This window comes from Neophocaena asiaeorientalis, unplaced genomic scaffold (genome assembly GCF_003031525.2).
Source record: "Neophocaena asiaeorientalis asiaeorientalis breed wild unplaced genomic scaffold, Neophocaena_asiaeorientalis_V1.1 scaffold183, whole genome shotgun sequence".
NCBI lineage: Eukaryota > Metazoa > Chordata > Mammalia > Artiodactyla > Phocoenidae > Neophocaena > Neophocaena asiaeorientalis.
The window spans coordinates 4,845,525-4,871,976 of NW_020175199.1; the positions used below are offsets into that span (position 1 = coordinate 4,845,525).

At 42.1% G+C, this 26,452-nt stretch overlaps 1 protein-coding gene across 2 annotated transcripts in view; it reads right to left on the reverse strand.

The window, feature by feature from the left end:
- BICC1 (BicC family RNA binding protein 1) overlaps positions 1 to 26,452 on the reverse strand; it is a 297,957-nt gene that overhangs the window by 215,103 nt on the left and 56,402 nt on the right. Inside the window, exon 1 of one of the 2 annotated variants that reach the window (XM_024765246.1) lies at positions 6,808 to 6,879. The exons of the other annotated variant lie outside the window; for it this stretch is intronic. The gene's annotated coding sequence lies outside the window, so the exon portion shown is untranslated. Of the gene's footprint in view, positions 1 to 6,807; positions 6,880 to 26,452 lie in introns of those variants that run through there. 2 annotated transcript variants of the gene reach the window in all.

The following is a 26,452-nucleotide window of genomic DNA, read 5'->3' on the forward strand; positions in this document are numbered from 1 at the left end:
ATAATTTATTCCATTTAAAGGCCTTGGTTGGTTAACATGAATTCATTTTTCATCAGTAGGCAGAAAACTACCTTTAAATGTGGTTTTCATCTCAAACAATGCTTGAGGAGTAATTTTAAGGTAATAGTCTTTGGCCTAGGATAAAAGTTATAACTGATATCGTTACCTCGATTTCCTTTCATAAAATATGTGCGTATATTTACGATGCAAACATGGTGGTCATATTCTAAGCCACAGCTTTATTCTTCTTCCCAGAATTGTAACTTTGGTTAAGGATCACATTCTATCTCAATTAAAATTAATCTGCTGTAATAGCAATGTGGGCCTGGATGTATTCATTTTCTTCTATCTTCTCAGCAGCTTTTTGTACTCTGTTTACTTTAGGAAGTTTAAACTCATTTTTCTTAAGTTCAAGGAACTTAAATGTCTCAGGCCTTGATTATTCACCAGTCTCCAAAATATTCAAGCTTTTCTGAAAAGGTAATGAAAATTTCTTTGCCAGCCCTCGGTTGACAGTTGGCAATGCTCTGTCAAGCTCTGGGTGTTCATGCTTAAAGCACCTATCCTGAAACATGAAGTGTAAAATACTCTAGATTATCTTTCTGATTTTGCTAAATCTGTTTAGGTTAATTTCAGAATGGTTTGAAAATAAATTCTTGATATAGATATAAGGGGTCAGATGTGATACCTGCATCCATACTTTTTTTTAAATGGTGTATTTTCCCAGAGAATTTAAAGATTTTATCTCAAGGTTTTATAATTTCTAAAACTATGTTATAATAACCATGAAGTTCAGTAATATCGTGAGCGTCAGTAAGAATATAATGCTTGCAGAGTGAAGTATAAATTCACATAATCATTTTGGAAAGTAATTTGGTTTACATAAAGAATAATTGTAGGGCTTGCCTGGTGGCACAGTGGTTAAGAATCTGCCTGCCAATGCAGAGGACACGGGTTCGAGCCCTGGTCCGGGAAGATCCCACATGCCACGGAGCAACCAAGCCCGTGCGCCACAACTACTGAGCCTACGCTCTAGAGCCCGCGAGCCACAACGACTGAGCCCACACGCCCCAACTACTGACGCCCATGTGCCTAGAGCCCGTGCTCCACAACAAGAGAAGCCACCGCGATGAGAAGCCCGTGCTCCGCCACAAAGAGTAGCACCCGCTCACTGCAACTAGAGAAAGCCCAGGCGTAGCAACAAAGACCCAGTGCAGCAATCAATCAATCAATCAATTTATTTTTTAAAAAAAAAGAATTGTTATTCTATTTCTAGGAGACTAGGCCCTAAGAATATAACCCAAAACGTGAAATAGAGAGGAAAAACTATCAGCACAAATGTGTTCATTTTAGTAATATTTAAAATAAGCAAAAGGCATGGCAAAAGCAATATGAGAATTAAGAAAATTTAGATATAGGCACTTATTCAAACATTTTAAAGTTATTTGAAAAGATGGTTTTGATGATTTGCAAAAGGTGAAGCAGTAAAGAAACAATGATTATAATAAACTATCCAGTAAAAATAAAACTTTTAAATAGGCATGATTTTTAAATGGGTCATAAAATTGTATGTGAAATATGATTACAACTATTATTTTTTAAATATACACACAAAAACTAGGGATGTTCATCAAAAGGCCAAAATGTGTATGCTATGAAAGAACATGATTACTATATTATAGTATTATTTTTTTCCATTTCCCAATTTTTCTTGGGCTACAGCTGCAGTACTCTGAAAATGACCCCAAAAAAGTATAGACACACACATACCTAAAAGTAAAAACCACTTAAGAGTTTTTATCATAAGTCTAATCATTTTCAAAACTATCTCCTTTGAAAAAATAAGAACTTTATGAATTTGTATTAACTCATATATCTAACTAAACCCAGTAAAGCCTGTATTTACAAAGGCTATTTAAGATTAACGAAGTCAAGCAGAGGGATAAACTAGGAGACCGGGACTGACATATACACACTACTATATATAAAACAGGTAAGTAATAAGGACCTACTGTATGGCACAAGGAACTCTACTCAGTACTGTAATGGCCTATATGGGAAAAGAATCTAAAGAAGAGTGGATATACGTATATGTATAACCGATTCACTTTACTGTACAGCAGAAACTAGCATAACATTGTCAATCAACTATACTCCAATTTAAAAAAAAAAGGTTAACAAAGTCAAAACAAATGTACCAAACAGTACATCTTGCCCAAATCCTTCAAAAGTCTACCCAAGCTAGAATGCCTGCCTTCTAGTAGGTGCTGCCAAGCTCCTCCCACTGTTGTGAGGTAGAGACAGCCTCCACCTTCCCATTCCCTGGTCCTGATTCCACACAGACTCTTCCCCTATACAAGGCAGTCAGCTTAACTGTACCTGCTCAGTGTCTATAAACAGAACTCTACAGCTGTGGGGCTTCCAAATAAGCACGTTTTACGAGCACAAATCACGAGCCAACAAAAACGGTTTTGAAAAATGGGGTGCTATGTTACGTGCCTGTTATAGCAGCAAAGGCTAAGCATCAACTTCTCAAAATAGCGCTGCTGTTCACACCAAGAGAAACCCCCCTCACACTCACGAGCAGAGACAATGAGGGCCAAGGGAAGAGCAAAGAGTTCACCTCCAGCACTGAAGAAAGAATATCTCGAGCTTCAGTGGATGCATCTTGAAGCAATTCATAACCAATCTTTGCCCAAAGAACGTCTCAAAGCACAAGGAATCACAAAACAGAAGTGCGGGTGTTCCTTCACATCCCTGTTCTACTAGATTTTGCGAAAGACAATCAAAATTGCATTGGTTCAAGCAAGAATGCTCTCTGGGAGGCACTCAAGTGGCTACAGTGTATGAAGAAATATTCCCATCAGAAAAAAAAGTCTTCCGTACTTGTCACCGGCCTGCCCCTGAAATGCAGGGAAACTGGTCTCAAATTTTTTAAATGGAGATGCTCCTTGGTCAAGCAATCCACACTGATCTGCTACTGTGTCCTTCCCTCTTCCAGGTGGAAATGATGGGAGAAGAAGAGGACAGGTAAGTAAGAGAAAATTAAGAAGAATTGTTTAAAAATTATTTGAAGGACTTACAGTTAGGAAGAAAATCAACATCACTGGAGACTATTCTCTAAAGACAGGTGATACTGACCAGGGCTCTTGGTCTTCCCCAATCAACAGAAATTGCCTAGAGGCCAGACCAGAAATTCAGGCAAGGCTTTATTGGGGCTTTCCCTGTCTGCTCAACAGTTACAGATGCACCCCCAAAGTTAACCTGGTTCCTTCCCTTTCTAGGCTCTCCACCTCCTTTTTTTTTTTTAGTATTTATTTATTTATTTGGTTGCGCCGGGTCTTAGTTGCACCAGGCGGGCTCCTTAGTTGTGGCATGAGAACTCCTAGTTGCAGCATGCATGTGGGATCTAGTTCCCTGGCCAGGAATCAAACCCGGGCCCCCTGCATTGGGAGCATGCAGTCTTAACTACTGTGCCACCAGGGAAGTCCCTGTAGGCCCTTTAATGGCTATTGTTGTTGTTCTCCCTTTTAGCCCTTGTTTATTTAACCTTTTGATTGAGTTTGTGTCTTCTAGGCTGCAACAGTTTGAAGCAAGGCTCATGATGGCTCAAGGAATTCAATCCATTCCAGCAGAGGGTGGCCCAGGTCCCTATAGGTCCTTGGAACAGTTAGCAAGGGACTTCTACACCTCTAGGGTAGGCTAGGGTCTGTGGCCCCTGTCCAGCAGAAAGAAGTTTCAGAAGAAGAGACCTTTGGTCCCTTACCCCTTAAGAATAAGGGTATAGAGTCTCTCGGGGGAGAATGAGACAGGCTGGGACCTGGAACCGTTTGCTGCAGTGCTTGCACCTGGATGAACCTCTCCTTCCGCAACAAAATACAAAGAAACTATAAGCGACTAAAAATAACCACATGCATGCCAGCAAATTCTGGACAAAAGATACAAAAAGACCAAAAAACCTCAACTGCCACTTCCGAAGAGCTGGGAGCAAAAGCAGGGAACTGCGCTCGCCCCCCGCACACACCACCACCAAAGGGGTGGGCAGACCACCTAAGCAGCCCCTCCAGCCCTACCCCCGGACACGCCCCTACCACCCCATACAAGGAACAAGCTGGTCCCCCCTAAGGTGGGGACAGGCAAGGGAGACTTGCTCCCCCCTGCTGCAGCAGGCGACCCAATAAAGCCTTGCGTGAATTTCCTGTCTGGCCTCTGGTCAATTTCTATTGACTGGGGAAGGCCAAGAACCCTGGTCAGTATCAAGTGACTCAAAATCTAACTGTCCCCAACTTTCTCCACCATCTTCCCCCCAGCCCTCACCAAAGAAAAAAAATGACCAATGACAAAAGAGAGAGCAAAGAACATTATCCCAAACTAATAGCCATATGTGGAATACTGCATGTATTTCTCATCATGACACCTGAAGAAAGGACTATGTCCAGATAAGACCAATTAATATAATGAACAAGATATTTATTAGAGACTACTTATCCTCTAACAAAGTTTTCTGTGGAAACTTTCATTCTAGGGAGGAGAAGTTGAGAACATCATAAAATCTCATCTATAAAATTATAAAAGGTATGCAGAAAATACGAAGGTTTGTCACATTCTGGGAAATATACTCTCTGCATTCTAGAAATACATGCACCACCACCTCATCTTGAAAAACACTGCTGAGCACTACTTTACATGCGGTTAGCAAACCTATGAAACTTGGTGGCAGACCTGAGAAGCAGAACTAAGGTGCGAAAAGGATTCAGAGCAATTCATTCACTCCACAGTCCACAAGGAGAGAGTGTGTTTTGAGAAGCTGGGGGTCCACGGGGTCAAAAAGCAGACAGCTCGACTCCTGAGGACACATCAGCCTTTCTGAGATAACTCTAGGTGCCTCATATTCAGAGAACCGCCATCTTCTTGCTGCATCTTACAACCTCCGTACCAGTTCGGCTGACCTTCCCATTCTCTTCACTCTGCGACAACAGGTAAAAGGAATCTGCTTTTCAGTCTCACCAAGGGAAGGGGCCCCCAGGTCACACTCACACTGGGTTTAATCCTTCCCAGCATTTCTTATCTTCCTACAACTCAACAGCACCTAAAGCAATGTGAACAAGCACGCGTGTGTGTGGCACCTTCAGGGAACAGGATGTGAAGCAGATGTGAAGCTGTGAAATGAGGAGCCAGATGTGATGAATGAATGAAAGCATATTTCCCAAAACCAGGGAGTGTCTGTTTAGATCTTTGAGGGAAGGCAGAAGTGCACTAGTAGAAAGGATTAGTAGACTGGAAAGGGCAAGCGAGCACTTATGGTCAAAGGTCAGTTTCTCAAAGGCAAAATTCTTCTACGTCTTTTTTCAAGTAAACTATTTCCCACTGATTCCTAAACATGGGCATTGGTTATACTCTACACTTCTGCATAATCTCATTTTATTTCTGGGATCATCTGCCAGGCAGTTGCCTTTTTTTCAATGGGTAATCTAAAGAGCCTATAAAACTACAAGGGATTGAGAACAATGGGAAAGAAACTTAAATGCTCAGAGACAGGAGTCACTTTTATTAGAGAAACTTGGAGCGCTTTCAGTTAGGCTGTAGGTTTGCCGTGAAAGGAGTTTTAAGTCTGTTATGATTCCCAAGCCGCTCGCTTTCAGATAAGAGGGAAATACGCTCATTCCCCAAAGCATCCATCTTCACAAGAAATTCAAGTACCATAAGTATCACAGCCATTCTCAATGCACACTACGTTTCTTGGCAGCAACTAGAACTGAAAGCAGCAAAATCCTTTAATTACAGAGAAATTTTAAGAGATGCTCTAAAACAGGGAGGGATTTGTTTTTAACAGACTTCCTTATAATGAGTCATTTCATAGATAGAAGGCTCCAGGCTGAGAGCCAAGAAGCAGCAGACACAACTCCTCAGCACAAGCAGGCCGTTTACATCCAATCTGGTCGGAGACGTCGAAGTCCTGCTTCCAGCCAAGGCCAGGCTGAGCATCACTAGGGCGAGGGATAAGCACTGCGTCCTTAGTCAGCAACTCCCTGGTTTGGGAAACTGTGTATGAAAGATGGATTTCTCCTTAGTCAAAACAGCTCCAAACTCCTCTACAACGAGTTTTCTGCTCCACGTTCAATCCTCTGACATTAAGTGTAGCACAGATAAAATAGCATACCATCCATCAACCCACTGGGCTGACGGTTGCTTATTGTTAATTCCACAGGAATAAATAAAATTGTAGATTTTCTGGAAATAGTTGCCAGTGGGCAAGGATGGAAACAAAGCCGTACACAACGTGATAATGAAAAGTTCCTCATTAGCTCGACGGTGCGCCCACCGAACGACTCTGAGCAAGATGACTTAACCTCCCCCACGTGAAAAGGGGGCAAAAAGAGTTCCCAGCCCTATGTTTTTAATTGGATTCTCCCAGAAGCAGACTCTGTGACAAGCAGCTGAGTGAAAGTCATGTATGCAGAAGCTGATCCCAGGGGTCACTGGAAGGGGGAAGGGAAAGACAGCAAAGGAGGAAGCTGGTCCAGGTGTGTGAGCAGGGGCCCTCTGCCGGCCTCAGGGCCAGTTCCGCAGGGAACCTCTCAGGGCTGCCCCTCAAGGGGCTTGGAGGCAGACATTCACCACCCCCAATTCTAGCCTGTCACTTGTGGAGGGCAGCTTCTGCTCTGAGAAAACTCCTCAGGCTGCAGGGCCCTCAGGCAGGAGTCACAGGCTGGAGGAACAACACATCAAAGGGTTTTTAGCGCTGGAATTCCAGGCTCCCGGGAAAACCCTCAGGTGCAAGCAAACTAAGACAACTGGTCACCCTACCTGGTGCTCCAGTGGTGAGGGGTAGGGGCACAGCACTGCCAGCGTCTGCTCAGCCGTCCAACGTCACGAGGGTCAGATGTGCTTCGCCAGGCAGAGCACGCAGCCCGGGGTGTAGCACTCAGAGTGGGATGTTAGCTACTTCTGCGTATTCAAAGCAGCGTTAAGAGTCATGGGATCCGCTCTTCCCACACAGAACACACGTGGGGCCCGTGCCCTCTGGAGCTGGGTCCGCTGGACACCACTGCTCAGGCTGCCAGGCCCTGCCTGCTTAGGTGGCTCCAGAGTAACACAAAGGAGAGCCTCCGATACAAGAAATGCCCTTCTTACCTGCTCTGTCTCTGATGTGGAGCAGAGAAGCTCAGCTTGAAATTCAAGCTAGACATAAAGGAGAACTGAAGGTGTCACACCAATAGGAGCAGCTCTCCTAAGCAACCTGCACATCTCCATCGCTCTCCCCGTCCTTCTGCGAGACGAAGGGACCCACACACTGGAGGGCCCTGAACCCTCGAGGCTGATGAGATACACGCGTGCACCCTGGGCACCTCCGCTCCCATCAACTCTGCTGTCTGTTACCAAGACCCAGCTGTATTTGTTCCCAAATGTCCGTCAAATAAATAATCCTAAAAAAATGTGACTGCTTCTAATCCCTCATATTCAGAAAAGGCCTGGGCCCTGTAACAACAACAAAAAAAATGTAAATGGAGATTTATATTTTAAGGGTATAATAAAATATTTATAATGTGTGTATTTTTTGATGATTTCCCCAATTATCCAAGTTTATTTGGTTTCAATCACTTTGGAAAAGCACTTTTTTAAAAAAAAAAAAAAGGTAAATTTCTTCTCTTTTTTAATTTTTTAAAAATTTATCTATTTTTTTGGGTACATTGGGTCTTAGTTGCAGCATGCAGGGTCTTCACTGAGGCGTGCGGGATCTTTCATTGCGGCACGTTGGCTTCTCTCTAGTTGTGGCATGCGGGTTTTCTCTCTCTAGTTGTGGCGCTCGGGCTCCAGAGCACGTGGACTCTGTAGTTTGCAGCGCCTCTCATTGAGGCGCACGAGCTCAGTAGTAGTGGCGCACGGGCTTAGTTGCCCCGAGGCATGTGGGATCTTAGTTCCCTGACCAGGGATCGAACTCACGGCCCCTGCCTTGGAAGGTGGATTCCTTACCACTGGACCACCAGGAAAGTCCCTGGGAAAGCCCTTCTACTGTATAGAACCACTTCTCTAGGTAGTATATGTGGGGTGGCTGGGGAGTCTCTCCAAAGATGGCTTCTCAAACAATCTAGAGGAGATCCTCTCTGAAGGTGGCAGAGAAGACACCTGACCAGTTATTAATGAAAATGAATGAACTGCTTCCCATAATACACAGAAAATGCAAACAATCCTATCAATTACCGCTAACCTTAAACATGCTCCCAGGTTTACTCAAAAGCCAGGAGTTAGATCATGAATATCTAACTCTTGGTCAGAATGAAATGGAGCTTCTTAGCCACCCAAAACCTATTTACCTTAGTCTAACACTTTTTCTTACAAAATAACATTTCCATACACTATAACTTTGGACTATACAATATTAAAAATGTTTACAACACAGAGGAATAAAACTGGCAAGTCTAAATTCAAAACCCTGAAGACAGAAAGGAGTTTCAAACAGCATTGCCATCTCCGTCCACAAACTTCATGATATTGACCTGAAATTTTGAATATGAAAAATATTTTTCCAAGGGGGTGGGAGGGTGGGAGAGGGTTGGATTGGGAGTTTGGGATTAGCAGATGCAAACTATGATATATAGGATGGATAAACAACAAGGCGCTACTGTATAGCACAGGGAACTATATTCAATATCCTATGATAAACCATAATGGAGAAGAATATGAAAAAAAATATATGTTTGTACAACTGAGTCCATTGCTGTACAGCAGTAATTAACACAACATTGTAATTCAACTATACTCCAATAAAAAATAAAGTAAAAAAAGAAAAAGAAACAATAAAAATATATTTTTCTTTTCCCTGAAGTTTCTGGTACAAGGCTCAAGGAACTTTACAACTGGGCATCTGTGATGTACACCTACTGTGTTGTTTGAGAAAATTCACTTCTGCTCAACACGGCTGGAAATTCTGCTCAATAACACAAGAAAATAGATGCATAGATGAAACTCCTCAGGTGTGTTAAGCATAGATAAGTAATGAGACACGACAAAGTAACTTAAACATTTGCATGTGAACACAGAAAGGGATGGAAGGACCAAAAGACACCTAAAATTCATGAAACACTAAATATGCAAAAGACAGCTAATATTCATAAGGCACTAAGGCACTAAATGTGCAGAAGGCACCTGAGGCACACTAAATATTCACGATACACAAATTATACATGAGCCATGTGGCACTCACTATTCATGAGGTCTTAATTAGGCCACCGGGGTAACATTCTTCTGCACAATACATACAAATAAAACCCATAGCTGTGAAGAGGCTGCCTGGCAGATCCTGTGTCTCTCCCACAGAGAAGCAGTGGGCAAACCCGACCAGAGAAGACCCTGGCTGCAAGTTAAAAATGTTTGGTTGATGCCTGTTTGCTGAAGTCAACCTCAACTGAGTGAACATACACACACACACACACACACACACACACACACACACACACACACACACAATTTCCAAATGATATACACATGTTTGTATGCAACTGCATGCTTCTATACCTATACAAATATAGGCACTTGCGTATATTGCGTTGGCCGAAAAGTTCGTTCGGGTTACAGAAAAACCTGAACCAACTTTTTGGCCAGCCCAATATATACACATACATAGTGTGTAGCGTGTGTATGTCTGTGTATAGTGTATGTGTGTGTCTACATCTACTATATGACATGTGAGTGTAAGAAATCTGTGCAGATCTTCTCCACACTGTATTTCAGGCACCTAACAACAGGGTCTGACACTAAAGTACTCAGCAAATATTTGTGAAGCTAACTGCTTGTCAGAGGAGTTACCAAGAACATTCAACTACAGACCTTGAATTTCACCCAGACAGAAACTGGATTTTAATCACTTTATTTTTTTACCCATCAATCCCCCAATCTACATATCTGAAATACAGCAGACATATAAAACACATTAAATGGATGGATGGATGGATGAATGAATAAATGGGTTAAGAAACCAAAGAATAAAAGAAATAAGTAGCATTTTTTTAGTTACTCTACTTAAGAGTATTTAATCCTCATACAGAAAATTGCATGTGACTACATTTTGATTACTAGCATGTGTAAACTCATTTTACATTTACAGAAAAATTTAAATAATAAGGTGAGGATATCTCTTAAATGATAAAGTCTAACTGGAGTAAATGAATATTAGCAATATTGTGTATCTTGTGTGTAGCATACCAACCCCTACCTTTCAGAACAAAAGTTGTATGTCTGTTAACATATAGTAACAATACGTCTTAACCACCTCTCCGAAAATATATCATTATCTGTCACACTGGTAGAATGATACCTACACTGTCTACCTACACTGTCTAGAGGTTTTTTTTGTTTTTCGTTTGTTTTTTGCAGTACGCGGGCCTCTCACTGCCGTGGCCTCTCCCGTGGCGGAGCACAGGCTCCGGACGCGCAGGCCCAGCGGCCATGGCTCACGGGCCCAGCCGCTCCGCGGCACGCGGGATCCTCCCGGACCGGGGCACGAACCCGCGTCCCCTGCATCGGCAGGCGGACTCCCAACCACTGCACCACCAGGGAAGCCCTGTCTAGAGTTTTGATGATTAAATGAACTAATGAGTTAATAATAATTAACATGAAAACAGAATCATAGCTGATTTTTTTTAAACTGGATTTCAAAATGACCACACAAAGGTTGTGTCCTATGGTCCTGGATAGGAACAGACCACTCAGACTACCTGATCCTTATTTGCTAATGCAAAACACTCTTCAAAATCAGAAGAAAAAAATGCAATACTGAAGTGCTATATAAACACATGACTCCAGTCTTATTTAATATCACAAATTACTGATCTGCTTCACAAAGCATTGAGTCAACTGAATTCCACTTTTCATACTCTACCTCTATAACTCATTAACACTTGCCAAGTACAACTGTAAGCTAGAGATCTAAGGTGAAGGAAATTAATAACTGTACAGGTGAGGTTGCACAATGACTAGCTGTATTTATTCTGAATATTTGCTAACTGAGTGAAGCAGAAACACTTGCAAACATCTTGCAATCACGTTAGCCTTTGTCAAACTCTTCTGTACTCATTTATTCAAAAACCGTTTTATACCCACTTTGTCAGTCACTACGCTAAGAAAACACTGAAATACACTAATTCACCCCAATTTGCCCAGGAGTTTCCCGTTTTTAGCACTGAAAGTCCCATTTCCTCAGAAACTCTTCAGTCCTCAACTAATAGTTGGTCACCCACACTGAGAAATAAACGAAGAGGAAAAACAGATATGATTACTACCCATGAACCTTACTGCCCAATGAAGGAGAGAGAAATTAATTAACAACCACACAGAGAAATTATGTAATAGCATCACGGCAATGATCCCCGAATCCTAAATTATGGCTAAGGCCCAGAGATAAGTACACCACAGCACATGTTCAGAGGGCAGCCTTCAGAGCACCAGATGTTGGGGAAACCCTCCTCCCAGATTTTACTAAGAGACACCAGGACCGGCCTTAACTCCGCCCTGCATCATACCATCCACCCAAACCCGGGGAATACAAAAGGGGGACTGAGAACACAGCGATGGTCACATTTTAAGGAGACTAGAATTCATGGAGGAAGAAGTTATTTCTTCCCATTCCTGATTTGAAGACAGAAGATGTAAAAAGAACAAGATTGAGACTTAAACACAGAAATGAGAAAGGAAAGTTATACTATCTGATTGAAACATCATTCAGGAATATGTTATATTCTACCTCACAGAAAAGGGAACTTCAACATAGCAGAGCTAAGAACAGTTACTGAAAAATTATGTGTGTACACGTGTGTGGTGTGTATATGACAGTTTTGTGTTTACATTCAGAGTAGAGATACTCAACTACTCAGTAAAATAGTTCAAACTGCAAACTGTGACAACAGTTATGAAGAAAAACTACAGGGAAGTCTGAGAACACTCAGCTGGAGTCCCTGATACAGAGCAAAGAGCACAAGGAAGGTTTTCTGTAAGGAAGGGTATTGATCAAAATATGAAGAATGAACATGAGTTAACAAAGTAAAGATGATGAGCAGTCAGGGAGATGGGAGAGCTTCACAGCAGAGAGAAGAGTCCACATAAAGGCCTTGAGGCAGAGTAGGAACTGGAAAGAGGACCACAGAGAATGATGGGATCAATCTTGAGACCACATCACAGACTTTTTTTTGTCTTGAAGCTTTTTTTTTTTTTTTTTTTTGCGGTACGCGGGCCTCTCATTGTCGTGGTCTCTCCCGTTACGGAGCACAGGCTCCTGACGCGCAGGCTCAGCGGCCATGGCTCACGGGCCCAGCCGCTCCGCGGCATGTGGGACCTTCCCGGACCAGGGCACAAACCCACGTCCCCTGCATCGGCAGGTGGACTCTCAACCACTGCGCCACCAGGGAAGCCCTGTCTTGAAGCTTTTAAGAAGAGAAATGACACTAGCATATTTGCATTTTTAAGGACCACTCTAGCCAAAGTGTGGAAAACGTCTAGAGGTCAAAAGGATATACCCAAATGCTGTACACTTTAAAAAAATAATCATGTTCTACAACCTCAATATATACACTCACCCCTCGGTATCAACAGGGAGATTGGTTCCAGGACCCCTGCCAATACCAAAATCCACAGATGCTCAAGCCCCTTATATAAAATGGCATAGTATTTGCATGTAACCTAATGCATCCTCCAATATATTTAAGTCATCTCTAGACTACTTATAATACCTAATACAATGTAAATGCTATGTAAATACTTGCCTGCAAGATGCATATTCAAGTTTTGCTTTTTGGAACTTTCTGGAATTAGTTTACAAATATTTTCAGTCTGCGTTTGGTCAAATCTGTGACATGAACCTGTGGATACAGAGGACCAACTGCACAATTTTTATGAGACAATCATACCTCAATAAAGCAGAAAAAAAAAAAAAAACATTATGGGAGAGTAGTTAGGAAGTTCCTACTATACCAGGGTGACTACTCCTAAAAGGTACCCTAGTACAGGTATGGCAGAGACAGAAGTCTTTCTTTGATCTGAAAGCTATGGGAAGCAAAATACACAAAGTTGATGGTAGATTATACATATTAAGAAAACAAAAGATGGAATCAAAGATAACTCTGAAGTACCTATTTGCTCAACTGATAGATAGGGGAGTGATTTACTAAGACACAGAACAGAGGAAGACTAAGTTTAGGGTAGGAAAACTGAATTTTGTGTCGGCTATGTGCAGTTTAAGTGGTACGATAGGCAGGATAATGGCCCCCATATCCTGATCATTGAAACCCGTGAATAGGTCAGGTTACAGGGCGAAGGAGAATAAGGGTTGCAGATGGGATTAGGGTTGCTAACAGCTGAGTTAAAATAAGGAGATTATCCTTGATTCTCTGAGTGGGCCCAGTGTAATCACAAAGGTCCTTAAAAGATGCAAGAGTTAGGAGTCAGAGATTTGACGAGGTTTCTCTGCTGGCTTTAAAGATGGACGGCGCCCTGAGCCAAGGAACAGAACGCAGGCAGCCTCTAGAAGCCGGAAGAGGCAAGGAGAGGGATTCTTCCCTAGAGCCTCTGGAAGTAACACAGCCCTGCCGAGGCACTGATTTTTAGGCCAGACAGGTCTATTTTGGACTTCTGACCTGCAGAACTGTAAGATACTAATTTAGTGTTGTCTTAAACCACCAAGTTTGTGGCAGTTTATTACAGAAGCAATCGGAAGCAAATACAAGTGGCCTTCGAGACATCTAAACAGATGGTAATTGAAGAGGAATATATAACATCGTCACACCACACAACACGACAGAGGCACATGAAAAGCTGAAATAATCTCTTTAAAAAACTTGGAGTATTTTTCACCTATGCTCCCAAGAACCGTATCAATCAATATCTGAGGATCAAGAAAAACAAGATATTTTAAAACAGTATTAAACATGGATACCTATGATGGTAAAGAAGTTGACCATGAATAACGTATTATAATAAACTGATAAATATTCTAAATACAAATATTACCACTACCACTTAGGTTTCTTGGTGGCTCTGTGAAGTGCTCAAATTTATGAAAGCACCATTATTAAAAACAGTTCAGGTAACACTTCAAAAGATGTCTCAACATATGAAACCTTCAATATTTATCTTTTTATTTTTTTGACCATGCCACTTGGCATGCGGGATCTTAGTTCCCAGACCAGGGATCGAACCCATGCCCCGGCAGTTGGAAGCGTGGAGTCCTAACCACTGCACTGCCAAGGAATTCCCAAACCTTCAATATTATTAAGCACAATTATCTGAGACTTTGCATTATCCTTAAACAAGACTATAAAGAGATTCTTATTCCTCCTGTAATTAATAAGTATGAACAGTAGAAAGATTTCACTGATTTTTAGGACAAGAAATAAAGTTACCATTTATTTTCTAAAAGGAAAATAATACAGCATGGTGACTACAGTTAATAATACTGTATTGCATATTTGAAAGTCACTAAGAGAACAGATCTTAAAAGTCCTTCTCACAAGAAAAAAAAAATCTGGGACTTCCCTGGTGGTGCAATGGTTAAGAATCCGCCTGCCAATGCAGGAGACACAGGTTCGAGCCCGGGTCCGGGAAGATCCAACATGCCGCAGAGCAACTAAGCCCGTGTGCCACAACTACTGAGCTTGCTCTCTAGAGCCCGCGAGCCACAACTACTGAGCCCATGTGCCACAACTCCTGAAGCCCACACATTCTAGGGCCCGCGCACCACAATGATGAATAGCCCCCACTCACCACAACTAGAGAAAAGCCCACATGCAGCAACGAACACCCAACGCAGCCATAAATAAATAAATAAATAAAATTTTTTTAAAAATTTTTTGTAGCTATGTATAGTGACAGATGTTAACAAGACGTATTGTGGTGATCCTTTCACAACATATACAAATATCACATCATTATGTTGTACACCTGAAACTAATACAATGTTACATGTAAACTATACCTCAATTTAAAAAAAAGAAACAAACCAAAAAAATTAAAACTCTAGGATGCTTCTAGGAACTTTCTGTGCACAACTTCAAACTCTGAATACCACCTCTCTCTCCCTGATTAAACCCTTTCCTAGAATCAAATACAAGCTGTCACGTAAGTTCTTCTGTTCTTACTCCCATCCTAAGCAGACACAAAATTCCTCTCACACTGTTTGAACTTGAAAAACCACCACCTCTGTTACACACTGAGGTTCATTTCTCTTGTATGCACTCCATTTGGAAGAGGTTTTCAAATTTAATGGAAATGTTGCTTGACGCTGGGAAGGGGAGGCTGGTGGCAGGGAGTGCCAAAAAAATCCAGAGCATAAAATTCAGAGAAAAATATAATAGAATCAGTTCTCACATAGCCGTGGAACTCAACTGGAGTGATTAAGAGTGAGCAACAGTGACTTCCCTGGTGGCGCAGCGGTTAAGAATCCGCCTGCCACATGGAATCTAAAAAAAAAATGTTTCTGAAGGACCTAGGGGCAGGAACAGGAATAAAGACACAGATGTAGAGAATGGACTTTAGGACACGGGGAGGGGGAAGGGTAAGCTGGGACGAAGTGAGAGAGTGGCATGGACATATATACACTACCAAATGTAAAATAGATAGCTAGTGGGAAGCAGCCACATAGCACAGGGAGATCAGCTCAGTGCTTTGTGACAACCTAGAGGGGTAGGGTAGGGAGGGTGGGAGGGAGACGCAAGAGGGAGGGGATATGGCGATATATGTATACATATAGCTGATTCACTTTGTTATAAAGCAGACACTAACACACCACTGTAAAGCAATTATACTCCAATAAAGATCTTTTTAAAAAAGGGGGGGCTTCCCTGGTGGCGCAGTGGTTGAGAGTCCGCCTGCCGATGCAGGGGACATGGGTTCGTGCCCCGGTCCGGGAAGATCCCACATGGCGTGGAGCGGCTGGGACCGTGAGCCATGGCCGCTGAGCCTGCGCGTCCGGAGCCTGTGCTCCGCAATGGGAGAGGCCACAACAGTGAGAGGCCCGCGTACCGCATAAAAAAAAAAAATGCCTGCCAATGCATGGGACATGAGTTCAGGCCCTGGTCCGGGAAGATCCCATATGCCATGGGGCAACTAAGCCCGTGCACCACAACTACTGAGCCTGCGCTCTAGAGCCCACGAATCACAACTACTGAAGCCCGCACTCCTAGAGCCCGTGCTCTGCAACGAGAAGCCACCGCAATGAGAAGCCCGCGCACCACAACGAAGAGTAGCCCCCCGCTCGCCGCAACTAGAGAAAGCCCGCGAACAGCAGTGAAGACCCAACGCAGCAAAAAAAAAAATAATTAATTTTTTTAAAAAGTGAGTGGCAGTGTAAATGGCCTATTATCCAAAATAATGGATAATCCAAAAGTCTGTTCTTTTATACTTTGGAAAACATCCAGGGCTTTCTTTGCTCTGTAGACTTACCTTTCTCATCATACTCCCTTTAAGCTAAGTTAGCCTGCCTTCCCTCTGAGAACACACCGACTCAACGGAGGGGGCAGAGTCGTCCAGAAGCAGATTAGGTGGCAATGGGGAGGTGCCAGTGCTTCACAAGCGGCTCAGGGGTGGGGAATTTAAAAACTCCCATCACTTCAAACATTAGGAAGGCTTAGGAATGAGCACTTCCCACGCAACCTCCCTCCTGAGAGAAGGAAATAATCACCTGGCAATGAGAGGATGACATTCAGTGACAGCGCTGAATCTCTCTGCCTGGGAGGGACTGTAAAACAAGAGCAATGCAGCCAGGGAGACACTCTTCCCCACCAGGCCAGGCTCTGGGGTGTGACCACTGCTACATGGATCACCACTGTTACGGTGCTGGCCACCAATGAGCGCCCACACACAGACAACTACTCCTTAGGAAGGAAAGTTCTCCTTTTAACCATGGGTGCGAGACCACCCCAGCAAAACCTCAAAGTGTCTTCTCTCCAGCACGGAGCAGCCCATCCCCACCACGGAAGCTTACCCACTAAGCTTCACTTTTAAACGTGTTGTAAGGAAAGTTCCAATGAAGCCAGAGGCATGACCAAGTCAGGGCAGCAGTTAAGGCCTCGGATCCCAGGGGAGCACAGCGGGGCTCGGAGGGGTTGACCATCCGTGGGACAGTGTGAGGGGAGCTCTGGGTGCCGCAGCAGGTCCTCATCAGCCAGGACTTCCATGAGGAATCGACTCAAGAAACGTAGGTATCAGGAGGATTTACTGCAAAACAGCCGCTTCCTGGCCATTCACTGCCGAGGTAGGCCTCCCCTCCTCATGTGTGCAAGAGCAGAGTGGATGCTGGCGCTCGGCGAGGCGCAGCACGGGGGCACGGAGAGAATTCTGCACGCTTGTCACTCCTCCACACATGGGGGAGGGAAGCCCGGCTCCCACGGGACCCTGAGCTCCTCTCTGAGGGAGGGGACGGGGACACAGCACCCAGACCCCTGGCCTCTGGCAGCTATGCCAGAAGCTGTTTACCTCCACTCCTTTCAAATCTCCATTTCCCACACATTTAAGGAGAAGTGGTATCAGGAAAAGCCGCTCTCAAGCACTACGAAGTTTTCAGCCATCGGGAGGCCATCATTTCCACTGCGCTCACAGAGGCAAGAATGTGGGCTATTATTTTAGGAACATTTTCAACAGCCTGAGTCAAAAAGAAAAGTTTCTGCATCCCTCCTTATTAAGAAGAAAAAGAGATTAAGCGGAATAATCCATTCCAAGTTTTCTATCAATTAGGGAAGTGTACTGGAGTACAATGTGGGCACTAAACCATGGGCTGTTGGATTGTATCGGGGAATAGAGAGGCAGGCTGCAGAATGTTCTGGTAGAAAAAACAAAGCAAACAATTCGAAGAGAGTCTCTGACTCAAGTCTCAGGAACAAAAAATAGCAACTTGAAAACACTCTCTAAATGAAAAGAAAAAAATGATCACAAGTAAAGATATTAAAGTTGGAATGTTACTGAAAATGTCATACAGGGAAAAAAGCATAATTAGGGAACTGAGGTCACAAATCAATAGTCCTTTTTATAAGAGAACATTTTAGTTGTCCTTAACCTCCCACATCCACCTCTCCATACCCATTACAGGGGACTATGTCATTATTTGTTGCCTTATGACTGAACATAAAAGCTTTTGTTATCACTTAGGTAGAAAAGTCAAAGACAGCTACAGTGAAACCTCCTTTGGGCTTCCCATTAAGGAACAATAATTAAACATTTAAGTAGGAAACATTCCATGTGTATGTAGTAAGGGAGCGCTAAATGTAATCTTTCTTTAAAGCAAAAACACAGCTTACTCTAGCTGAAAGAGTTGCCAGTTCAGAAATATTTTTTCCACTTGGAATAAAATACTACCTCAAATAATCATTTGGAGTGATCCCTTCTGTGCTTCCACCATTGTTATTACAAAGAATTTAGGGTTTTAAGAGCATATTTTGGATTAAATGACCACGGTTTCAAATTCAGGTACGTATATTTTTAAAACTCAAAGCAGCTTCAGAAAGATTGCAGAGAACTAGCAGAGATCCAGAAAGTATTGTAACGTAGCCAAAAACCTTTGGATAAATAACATCTGGCATTAGTGGTTTGCTATCCTTGAGTTTCTCAACTTCCTCTCTGGAGAAACTTAAGTCCCTTTTGGCTTCTCTCTGATTTCCTTCAAAATGTTTCTGGAAACAGATACTTCATTATCCAGCTTCTTTATCTGGAGAAGTACTGGAGCAATTGGTAGGAAACTATACTGGAGCGAGGAAGCACCCACATGCTCCAGCTCTCGGGTGGGCCCACGTCAGTCTCACCTCCCGATCTTTTCAATTCGCAGCTGATCTGGGAAGAGCAAGACACTGCGGCATCACACAGACGTGGGTTCCAATCCCAGCCTCACTGCTCCCTAGCCGTGTGTCCCTGAACAAATACTTTACCTCCATGGGCTTCACTGTCCTCTTATCCGCCTTCTTGGATCTGTCATGAGGATGAAGTGAGGTTCCATGAAAAGAAACCAGCCCCTGCCTGGCCCACGGTTGGCACCCAGTAAATGTTAAGTGCCCAGAGAAATCCCAGCCCTGACCGTGACAATCACAGCTCCAGCTGAGAGCTGGGAAACCAACCTCATCTCTCTCTATCTGCTAGATCCTCCTCTAGCCCTGGCCAACCTTGCTGGATTCTGTTTGCCCTCTTTTTCTCAGCTGCGGCCCCTTCTGACTGACTGTACCTCTGCTGCTCCCCTCACCCACAAGTCTTCAGTAAAATGACTCTAAGAACCCGGTAAAGAAAAAATAAGCAACCACTCATTCCTTCCCTTAACTCAAGCCATCTGGGATAATCTCTTTCTCTCGCTAACTTGTTATTTTGTCCCCCCCGAACTAGTAAGCCAGTGCTGGTATCTTGTTCAGTGAGAAAATAAGGTCCAGAATAATTTTATTTGAACTTATGTTTGAGTGTATTTTGGGAACAGTAGTGATCCTTTTTAATAATCTACTTTGAATATACATACCTTACTTTTTTGCAACATCATTTCCAAGGTACAACACTATTTAAATATTATTTGAGAAGGCAGAGAAGAATATATAAGAATTCTCTAGTTTAAACTGAGGTTAAGGATGGAAGGCAGGATATAAAATGACTAAAATCCAGGTTTGAACTACGTGAGAAGGCACAGCGGTTATAATGGACATGGGTGCTACTTGAAGTGTGGTCTGCTCCCAGACAGCAAGGCGATGACGCTGAATAATACAGAATTGAGGGTAAGCACTTCGAAACTCTTACAGAAACTTGAAAGGGTAGTCATATGTGCATGGAATAAAATAGTAAAACTTGGGACCCACCTTTGCTGCTTTTCTAGCAATTTGCACTTTCCTCACAATTCATTTTCACTATTAAAGGAATAGTACATGGAACCAAAAGTCTACTGCGAGTTTAAAATTTCAAAACACAGATCCTATACAATAGATCTGTTCCTGAAAGGCTTGGGAGAGAGACTTGCTTTGACCTCCATAGACGGCACAAGTCTGTGGAGAGTATAAATATAGTTAATTAGAGCTAGGTGACACTTCGCAAGTCCACTCTCCTTTCTAATGAACAAATATTCATGACATGATGTTGAGTGGATAAAACAGGTGACATAACAATATAAATAATGATCTCAAGAAATATGTTTTAAATGAAGGAGCTATGTAAATTATATTTCTGTATGTGCATATATAAAAAGAAAATTAAATGTTAACAGTAATTACATTTCCAAATGCAATACAAGTCATTTTCCATTTTTATAGAATAATCATTTTAAAAAACTGGAAAATATATCAAATATAATCATAAAAGGATATAAATAGAAAAATGGTTAAAAAATAACTTTTACTATTATTATTTAGTTAATGGACAAAAAAGAACAGTTAACCTAGAATTTTAAGAAATGACTTTCTTTTACTCAAAGATATAGTATATGAAATATAATCCACATAAGGTGAGAAAGTACAATGACTGCCCTGAAATAACCTATTTAAAGCATACACTCAAAAAACCATTGTAAATAGTACCCTGTGTTCTTATCATAAATGCTCATCAAGCATTAAAATAGTACAGTGAAAACTTTGTATACGAACGTTTGGAAAATCACCCAAAGCAGTAACTCTCTGCAAACAACTCATCTCTTATCATGAAGTTGCCTCAATAATGGTGGATGCTTCCCTCTCCCTGAAATCTAAGTTTGATTAGAAGGTAGACACAAGTTATGGTAAAAAAGGACATACACTGAAAGAGAACAAATCACACAAGCAGAACCATCAGAAAACCCTCATTTAAAAATTGGCTGCACCGCTATAGAAAACAGTATGAAGGTTCCTCAAAAAACTAAAAATAGAGTTGCCATATGATTCAGCAATCCCACCTCTGGGCATAGATCTGGACAAAACTACAATTCAAAAAGGTATATGCACCCCAATGTTCGCAGCAGCACTATTTACAACAGCCAAGACATGGAAACAACCTAAATGTCCATCAACAGATGAATGGATAAAGAAGATCTGGTACATATATACAATGGAATATTACTCAGCCATTAAAAAGAATGAAATAATGCCATTTGCAGCAACATGGCTGCAACTACAGATTATCATACTAAGTGAAGTAAGTCAGAAAGAGAAAGACAAATACCATGTGGTATCACTTATATGTGGAATCTAAAATATGACACAAATGAACACATCCACGAAACAGAAACAGACTCACAGACGTAGGGAACAGACTTGTGGCTGTCAAGGGGGAGGGGGGCTGGGAGAGGAATGGATTGGGAGTTTGGGGTTAGCAGATGCAAACTATTATATATAGAAAGGATAAACAAGGTCTCAGTGTATAGCACAGGAAACTATATTCAATATCCTGCAATAAACCCATAATGGAAAAGAACATGAAAAAGAATGTGTATATATATATAACTGGGTCACTTTGCTGTACAACAGAAATTAACACAACACTGTAAATCAACTATATGTCCAAAAAAAATAAAAGTAAAAATTGGCTGCACTAGCAGTGGAGAAACTTTCACAATGCTGCATACTCAAGGGTAGGCCTGCAGGAACCTCAGTTTTCCTCCACTATAAAATGGAGCTATAACTGATGCCTCAGGGAGAGCATCAGGACCAAATCAAGTCGTGGTTGGGAGGGCACTTATTGAAACTTTGGAGCAGAAGTTCTCAAAGTGTTGTCAGGACCCTTGGGGATCCTTGATATCCTTTCTAAGGGCAGTGGGGGCAAGGAGGTCTGAGAGATCAAAACTATTTTCATAATACTACTATTTTCCAGTACAGCAGGCATTAGAATCCAGCTGTTTCCCAGTACATGAGATACTACCGAGATCTGCAAAAATATAAAACGGGGCTTCCCTGGTGGCGCAGTGGTTAAGAATCCGCCTGCCGATGCAGGGGACACGGGTTCGAGCCCTGGTCCCGAAAGATCCCCCATACTGCAGAGCAACTAAGCCCGTGTGCCACAACTACTGAGCCTGTGCTCTAGAGCCCGGGAGCCACAACCACTGAGCCAACGTGCTGCAAATGCTGACACCCACGTGCCTAGAGCCCGTGCGCCACAACAAGAGAAGTCACTGCAATGAGAGGCTGCTGCATCACAACGAAGAGTAGCCCCCACTCACCGCAACTAGAGAAAACCAGCGTGCAGCAACGAAGACCCAACGCAGCCAAATGAAATAAAATAAAATAATTTTTAAATATATATAAAAATGTCACTCACTTTCTCACTACAAGTCTTGTTTTGGAAAAGACAGAATTTCTCATGAAAAAAATTTTTTTAGTAACGTGCAATGGGTTTGGAGTTATGTTTAAACTCTGATAAACTGTTAAACTCTGTGTAAACATAGAATTTACATTTAAACTCTATGTACTGATAAATACATTAAAATTTCTCAATGTTAATTTTTTTCTTAAAGATTTATTTATTTTTTATTTATTTTTGGCTGCATCGGGTCTTAGTTGCGGGATCTTCATTGAGACATGCGGGATCTTTCGTTGTGGCGCACGGGCTTCTCTCTAGTTGTAGCACGCAGGCTCTGGGGTGCGTGGGCTCTGTAGTTGTGGCGCACGGGTTCCAGGGCGCGTGGGCTCTGCAGTTTGCGACACACGGGCTCTCTCGTTGAGGCACGTGAGCTCACTAGCTGTGGCACGCGGGCTTAGTTGCCCCGCGGCATGTAAGATCTTAGTTCCCTGACGTGGGATCGAATCCACGTCCCCTGCATTTTAAGGTGGATGCTTTACCACTGGACCACCAGGGAAGTCCCTCGATGTTAATTTCTAATATAGTCAGTATCAACAGCTATAACCCACACAAATGACATCTCTTTTGGGGTCCTCAAATAATTTTTTAAATGTAAAAGGGTCACGAGACCAAATGTTTTCAAAACCGTTGCTGAAGGTGAAAGGGTTGTGTACACTTTAATACGTGATCCATACATAAAATCAACTTTGTATTTATACGTATACCTTGCTTCAGTATGCATTTCTATTTTATGTAAAGAAGAAGTTTATTAGACTGCATTCTGTGTTTGTATCTCACTTCCAAGTTGCCTCTGCCCAGGAAAAAGCACTGAAAGGGCCTGTTCTCTGGCAACCATGTGTCCAGGTTTTCCCAGCCCATCTTAACATCAAATGTGTTTCCAATTTTTCCCATCAACCACAAAAATGTTCCTTATATTTCAGGGTTTTTGTGTCCAAATGCATCTCCCAACCTGGTTCTCACATAAAAGAATAATCACAAAACATTCTCCTAATAATGTGTTGTCTGTAATTATATTTTAAATACTTCAGCACAGCTCGTGTGACGAATGCATATCAGCTGTTTCTGACCCACACCCCAAGAATGGTTGATTACTCCAGCTGAGAACACTCCAGGTGTGTTTCCTTAGCATCTGAAAGCCTCCACTCAGAAGGACACACTCCAGGGTCAGCCAGTAGGTGTCTGAATCTTTCCTTCTCTTTCATAAATACCAAAGGCTTTGTTAGTTAGCAAAATGAACGTTAAATATTATTTTCATGGGTAAAATAGTGATGTTTTTAACATGTGGACTGACTACAAAGGCTGTAGGGTATTCCAACCCTTGACCAAACAGGGCATGTGAACTGAGAAAGTCCAGTGGTCCAACCCCTCTGGATCAGGACTCTCAGCTCAGGGTTTCCAGTGTAAGGGTTGACCAGAAGTCAGTCATGCTGCTTGCACAACTTCCCTTCTGGCTCAAGGAACGTCTCACACAAGGACTGTAGGAGTGCCAGAAGGACAGAGAGCTAGGACTTCACTGAGCTTATGAAATAGCATTACTGGGCCCTGCTCATGAATAAGGACTTGCATGTGAGGCAGAATTCCTTGTAAAAAATTTTTTAGTAGTTACCCATTACCTGGCAGTAAGGCTGTTGAAGAGGAAACCTACAGCCCTCACCTATGCTATCTGTTAGGTTATGAATACCTTCAAAAAAGAACCGAAAAATTACAAACCATCCAATTAGTTTAGAAGTGTTAGCAAAACCTCTTTCAGACCATTGGGGCCTCAGAAATGCTTAGTCCTTCTTGTCCAGCTCTATCATCTAACTGCTAAGAACTGCCTAGACGGGCTCAAAAGCTGCAAGGAGATTCCGCCTTACAAAGCCAGTCTCCTCAGTAATGACAAAGGCTAGATATGATTTTTCAATGACTGAAATGCAGAGTCTAGTTACCTTTTGATGAGCAATCTAGCTACATCTTCTTGCAAGAAAAGTAGTTAACGGAACAAACATCCATTGACTACTTTCACATGCCAACACTGAGCTACACCTTATAAAAATGCTATAAACTGGACCCAATGCCAGAGAAGATGGGAAGGCAATCAGCTCAGGGCATCACGAAACGATCACTAAGACAGCCCCACCTACAACTGCAGGAAGCAGGGAAGGGAGAAGAGAAAGTATCGTAAGAGCAGGAAGGAGCCGAGAAGGGAAAATACACAGTTTCCAAAATTCAAGCCACACCCAGGTGTTGTCATTTTGCTTGAGGTAAAACTTCAGATAATACAGAATCCAAAGTCAGATGTGAATTATCTCCTTGGGCTTCCTTCCATTAATCCTGATGAAGAATTATTAAGAGTAAGCACCAAATCTTCCCTCTCACCCCCCAAATAGCCAAAACAAACCAAACATCCATAGGATGGAACACCACAAAATAACAGGAAAACATGCTATCAAAACATTCACCATATTTTATCTTCCTCTCCTCCCAAAACGCGGCGGGGTCGGGGGGTGGGGGGGCAGCTATGTACAGCATGGTGTTTTCTTCCTCTGCAGTTTATTCTTGTACTTCCCAACACCAGAGATAATCTTTTTTGACATACTGTCCCTCTAGTTTTCTCTACATCTTTAAATATAAATATATATGCTAAATATCTATCTACAGATACAGATATGAGATATAAATGTTTAAGGGTGACTTTTTGTGCTTTTCAGTTTTATGCATATATTAAAAATTATAACATTATTTTTAATGAAATTTGTTCAAATTGACAAATAATGTTTTCATATTAGGTTAATAATAAAATCCCACAGCAGTCATATATTCTTGCCTCTAGGTAATCTCCATAAATCTGGCCTCCATCAAGACCATCTATAAAAATAATGGACTGCTTGGCCGTATCAGTTCTATTCAACAAGTTTTTAATTAAGCATTTTCACTAGCTAGGTCCTTTGATAGACCCAGTGGAAAGACAAAGGTTCCTTCCAATAAAATTATGCAAGTCTCTGAATTCTCATTACTCCACTCAGAGCTAACCAGCGTGCCTTCCTAAAAACTTTCAGTCTTTGAAGGAGAAATTTAAAAACAAGAAAACCTGGTAAGTCAGATTCACAATTCAAATTGTTTAATGTACTGCTTACAAACAAATCTAGAATGTCCTGGATACAAAGACATGACAGATGAAGGTAAAAGCAATGAGAAACTGGTGAAGTGGATACCTTTGCTGGGTACTGAAAATGGCCAGAGTCAAGGAAATATTTCTATGCAAGAAGAACAAAAAAAAAGTCGGCAGCAGTATTTTTACAAACCCAAAACGGAAATGGTATCATGAAACATTTCACAAACAAAGGTGATTCAGATCCTTCTTTATGATTCACATAAAGCAAGAGCATCTGGAAGAGTCTGACCGAAACTACAGTTACTACCCATTTGTTTCTGTTTAGGATGGGTCCATGCTCAATTACCAGTTGGCTTAGTGATTCCAGGTTAAATGGGTTCAGGTCTGGGAAATACACACACAGTTATGGTTTAAGTTAAATTTTCTATTGACACATAACTTTCCTAACCTTAAGTTTCCAAACTGTATTTGCACAAATGAGGCACGAATTCTAAGTTCTGCTGGCTCAAATCTAGTATGGCTAGAAAGTTAAAGGAAAGATAAACACGCAAAGCCAAAGTAAGAAGCAGTTCAAAAGTTTGAAAAGAAGCCTACAAAGATGGGATCAATTGCAGTAAGTCACTCTGCATCTGTTCGGAAAAGCTCCACTTCATCCTCTTTCAACACCAGAATCGTAGCTCCAATTATCCTGGCTGCTCCCACCATCGCCCCCAGCCTATCACGTTCAAGGAGTTCATCACGAGGGTTGGCCAACTTGGAAAACCTTTAAGTCTACCAGGGCCAAACTTACGAGAGCAGCAAGCCAGGAAAAGCACATGCGTGGCATCACACTCCAGCATGCATTTCAATGTTACAAGGCAAGATAGAAGATAACCTTAGCCAAAGATAATTTCTCTCCTCTGCCATCAGAACTAGACGCTGCGACTATTGTTTTTAACTAAATTTTCCTATGAAGGCGCTTTGAGCTTCCCAGAACCAACAAACACATAAACATTCATCTTATCATTGCTCTCGAGCTAAGCAGTCATGTGGCTTCTTTACTCATTACTGCAGTGGATTAAGAAATCATCTTCAGTTATAATTCCCAAGGCT